The sequence below is a fragment of the Schistocerca gregaria genome, chromosome 7 (assembly GCF_023897955.1).
Source record: "Schistocerca gregaria isolate iqSchGreg1 chromosome 7, iqSchGreg1.2, whole genome shotgun sequence".
In the NCBI taxonomy this organism is placed as follows: domain Eukaryota; kingdom Metazoa; phylum Arthropoda; class Insecta; order Orthoptera; family Acrididae; genus Schistocerca; species Schistocerca gregaria.
In genome coordinates, this window is record NC_064926.1 from 18657740 (window position 1) to 18662757 (window position 5018).

Genomic DNA, 5018 nt, shown 5'->3' on the forward strand with positions numbered 1-5018 from the left:
AGTCGTCGTCGTCGTCGTCGTCGCCGCCGCTTCGGCAGAAGTAGCAAATCGCCATCCTAGCAAATGCGGCGAGGGACGCCCTGCCTTCGATTCCGAATGCACAAAGTGTGTGGTCTTGATTCCCAATCTGTATTTGGTAGGTCTCGTAAGGGATTGAATGTAACGAATGGGTGGGATACTGCAAGGGGAAGTGGCTGTGTAGAACGAAAACACAGTTCCTCAGGGGTGTGAGCGTTTCGAGATGAGTCGTATGTAAGGAAAACTTGGTGGTCAGTGACCATGTGGCCTAATGGATAAGGCGTCGGACTTCGGATCCGAAGTTTGCAGGTTCGAATTCTATCACGGTCGTGTTTTTCCAGATCTGCAATAGAAACATACCGTTTTAGTGTAGCTATTGAGCAGTACGAAACAGTCTGAATGTTGCTGTCGTCCATTTCCTGCTTGGAGATGCTCTTGAGCTTGAAACACACACAACGAGAACGGTGTTAACTAGCGAAATCGTCGGAACAGTGCCGTCACCGCGAGTTTTGGCTGGCACTACCACATCTAAGACAATGTCGGCAGTAACTCTTTCGGGTTATGAGTCAAATCAAGTAAGTGTGTTAATGTTGACGCCCCTAGCGCTGCAGGTTTTATGCAATTCCTTTACCTCTCAGAAATGATTAGGAAATAAAAGTGAAGTAAGTGGCGAGTATGACGTTAGGAAAACATTAGGCAGCATGGAGAGATTCTGTATGGGACCACCCAACCCAAACGAGTACTGTGTGACGTGCGACCCGGCACCTATTCACCGAGGCAGCACGGCTACCTCAGTCGGTAGAGCATGAGGCTCTTAATCTCAGGGTCGTGGGCTCGAGCCCCACACTGGGCGGAACGGAATTTTGTTCCGCTGCAGATGTAAATTACCGTTTTTCTAATTAACGTGATGTAATGGAAATAGCAACTTAAAACTTTGCGTAGGTCTCCATCAGCCGCAAGGAAGCTGTATTTAAAGGAGAAGGTGACTTTGTAGACATGTGTGAAAGACATGTTCTGAAATGCAGGCGGTTTTGGTTGGAGAGCACATCGGTTACATGTCAGATGTGTAGCCGAGCATTAATGGTGCACCATAGCTGCAAATATTAGCCGGTAATATGAAGTGTTGTCAGCTGAAGCCTGATGATCCAGACGAAACGTAAGGACGAAGTACGCAAAAGCACCGCTAGGCCGCGCCATTTTAGCTCAGTGGTAGAGCACTGGTCTAGTAAACCAGGAGTCGTGAGTTCGATACTCACAGGAGACAAACGAATTTTGGAAATCAGTTGTGCGTCGTGTCCGTGGCAGTATCTGGAACGACGAACACTTAGCGACAGGCGTTTTATTTAGAATTATTCTCAGATGTGATTAAGGCGAATGGCGCAGAGGAAGCATTTGTCAAAGCGGTACAGCAAGCAGTGGTCACTGCCAGCAACCCGCCATCGCCAGTTCGCGCCAGCAGCGGACCCCGCCAACCCTGGTTGCAGCCAGCAGCCATTAGTGGTCCTAGTTGCCTCCAGCAGTAGCAGCGGAGGCGTCCCCCCGGCCAGCCAGCCGGGTCGCCCCCACCACCAGCGACAGCAGAGTGAGGTTTCGGCTCCAGTCTCCTTCGCCCTTCGTCGTTCTCCTTCACCATCTACTCTGTGTCTCTCATCGTCCTGCCCGTCTCTCGTTCGTTTCCTTGTCTTTTCCTGTGTTTTTCCTCTCCTCGTAATGTCAAAACCCACCACCTCTTCTACAACCACCACCACTGTCTTCGTCTACACCTCCCCCTCACCCGCTGCCACCACTATCACATGGTGTGCCGCATCACTCCGCCTCAGCCGATCCCCCCACTCCTCACTCTCCCATCTCCCTCGCTATTTGTCGCCCCATCCCCGGCTCCTCCCTGCTGTGCCTCCTCTGATCCCTTCCCTCCCATCCCTCCCTCTGCTCCTTCCATTTCTGCGACCCCCGCTACAGTGGTTGCCTGGAGAGCTACAGCTCACGCTCAACTCTTCCCTTCGCCATCGTCGTCATCATCTTCAGCATCGCCTTCACCATCACCCTCACTGTCTCCGGTGCCGACTCCAGAGACTGGGACCTGTCACTCCCCGCCACATTCCAGTCGTTCCCATCCCCCACACCACCTCCGCCGCATTCAAGCGCCCCAGTGGCACCCCTGCCTCCTCTACTCCCAAAAAGGCTCCGCCACGTCCCCCTTACCCAACTCATGATGCCATGTATGTCACCCTGCCTGGCCCCCCTCCTCCTTCTGCTCCATCCCCTCCTACCGCTAAATCCTCTCCCGTCCTGAACCCTCCTTTCTTGAAGCCCAGAACCTCACCCTTTTCCTTCGAAAGAATTTTCCTGGTGCCGCATCTCCCTCCTCACTCCTCGCCGTGATTCGGTGCTCATGTCCTCCCCCAGCCCTACCCTCCACACGGACCTCCTTTCCCGCATCCCCGTCACCCACTTTGGCCCTAATGCCTCATTCAGCCCTGCTCCTTTCACGCCTCCCTCCCGCCAACCCCACCCCCGCATCGCCCGCCGACCTTCACCGCCGTGATCACTCGGCTTAGTCCAGCGATCACGGAGGAGGAGGTGTTGTCGGAGCTCAAGGCGCATCCCCATGTTGAGGTGCGTGCGGTTCGCTGCATTCATAACTTCACCGGCCCCACCCGCCTTATGTTTGTCTTTTCCGAGCTCTCCCCCTCCATCGACCGTCTCCTGAAGGAGGGTGCCCTTCTCTTTCACCGCCGCTACCCAGTTGACCCTTGCCGTTCCCCTCCTCAATCCCTCCGCTGCCAGAAGCGCTTGCGGTATAATGAGCACCCTACATCTGAGTGCCACGAGGCCCCCACCTGCACGCACTGTAGGCAAGCCCACTTTCTCAGGCAGTGCTCCAATCTGCAGTCCCCCCCTCCTGTAATACTTGTAACCCCCCTTACCCCATTTACTCCCAGAAATGTAAAGCCCGACCACCTCCTACCACTCCTGAGCTCATTGTTCCTGTCCGCCCCCTGGACGCAACCACCCCTCCCGGCAATTCCCTTCGTCCATCCCCAACTGCTGAGGACATCATCAGATTCCTCACCATTGTCCTTCAGAATGTTCATCCTTTTCAGCGCCCCCACACCCTCCAACAGGTCTCCCTCGCCGCCCGTTCCATTTTCCACTTGAAAATGTATGCCACCTACTCCAACAACCAGGCCCATTTCACGTTCTCCCGTCTTGACACCCTTGTCTAAATCCCTGTCATGGCGCGACAGCACCGTATCCTTTTCAACAACATCCGCTCCCTTCCCGCCAGCAAGAACCTCTTCCTGCACACCCTTGCCACCCACCGCGTCGATGCCTTCCTCCTCAATGAAACTTTCCTCCAACCCCACCACACCGTCCACACGTCGCCCTACCTCGTTCACCGCTCCGATAATCCCCTCCCGATTGCGCGTGGCGGAGTTGCCATTGGTCACCACCGCCAGATCCCAGTACAGCTCCAACCTCTCCTTCCCGACGCCACCGAACACCTGATCGTTAGTCTCTTCTTCCCTGTACCTTCTCCTCCTTCGTGATCGCCGCCGACCTCAACATCCAGTCGTTCCGCTGCAGAGTTACGACGGTGGCATCGGTTCCTCTCCTCCCTTCAAGGCGACCTCATTCCCATCCCCCAGCACTCCCATCCTGAATCCAACTCCACTCCCGATGTTATCCTTTCCTCCCCTAACCTCCTTGGCCGCATAACTGTGGATGTCCTGGAGCCTATTGGTAGCGACCATCTCCCTGCCCTCATCACCATTTCCGACAGTTTTCGCCCCCGCCCCGACCCTCGTAATGACCCTCCCCCAAAGTATATCCATGACTATTCCCGTGCCATTGGAATGCCTACCGGGATACCGTCTTCACCCAGGTCGATAGCCACCCCTTCACCTACCGCCACCCTGACAATGTAACCCATGCCGCCACCTTTCTCCAGCAGACCTTCTCTGTGGCCGTGGAGGCCCACGTCCCTACTGTCACTATCCAGCCCCACCATCCTACCTTACCCCCACAGGCCGTCCTCCTCCTCCGTGAATCCCTCCGTGTCTACCGTGCTTTCCTCCACACGCATGACCCGGACACTCTACGATGCCACTGGCAACTCCAACTAAGTTGGTCGTGGCCAAGAAATGCAGGGATTGGCGACAGACATGCACCTGTTTAAATGTTACCCTCCCTATCAACTCATCCTAGTTCTGGCCCACCTTCCATCGCCAACTAAACCCTCCCCCTACTATCCTCTTCTCCATGATGATCACCCCTTCCCTGACACCCTTAGTAAGGCCAATCACTTTTGCTTCCTACCTGTCTGATGTCTTTTCCATACCCAATGATGCCCAGTTCGATTACTCCCTCTTTCCAGATGTCCGCGATGGAACTGACACCTCTGTCCCTCCCCTCACACGTGGTTTCCAGCACTTGGACAACATTACACACACGGAACTCAATGCCCCAATCATTACACAGGATCTAATTGCTACACTCTTCACCTATCGTCACATTCGTGAAGATCCTGCCTCTTTCCTCTCCACCTTGGAAAGGCCCTACAATGTAGTCCTGTCCACCGATTACTACCCCGACCTGTGGAAAACCTCCCGTATCTTGATGTTCCTTAAACCTGGCAAACCGCCCTCTGCTGTTTCTTCCTACCGTCCCATCAGCCATACATCGGTCTTCAGCAAGGTCCTGGAATCTATCCTCTCCCGCTGCATCCACCTGCATCTCCGCCATCACCGCCTCCTTCCGGTTACCCAGTGTGTCTCTTGGCCGTCCTTCTCTTCCGACGACCTTCTCCTTCACCTGCTCATCTCCTTTCCGACCAGCTTAATTCCCATCGCTTCGCTATCTTCCTCTCCCTGGACCTCGAACGAGATTTTGACAGAGTATGGCATTCCGGTCTCCTCTTCAAGCTCCAAAGCTTTGGCCTTCCCATTAACCCATTAAGTATGTCTGTCTGATCGGCTCCTTTCTCTCTCACCGTCCTT

At 54.6% G+C, this 5018-nt stretch overlaps 1 non-coding gene across 1 annotated transcript; it reads left to right on the forward strand.

Moving 5' to 3' along the window:
* The first annotated feature begins 1210 nt into the window (after positions 1 to 1210).
* On the forward strand, positions 1211 to 1282 carry Trnat-agu (transfer RNA threonine (anticodon AGU)). The gene has a single exon. It is a non-coding gene; the product is annotated as a tRNA-Thr (tRNA).
* The last annotated feature ends 3736 nt before the right edge of the window (positions 1283 to 5018 follow it).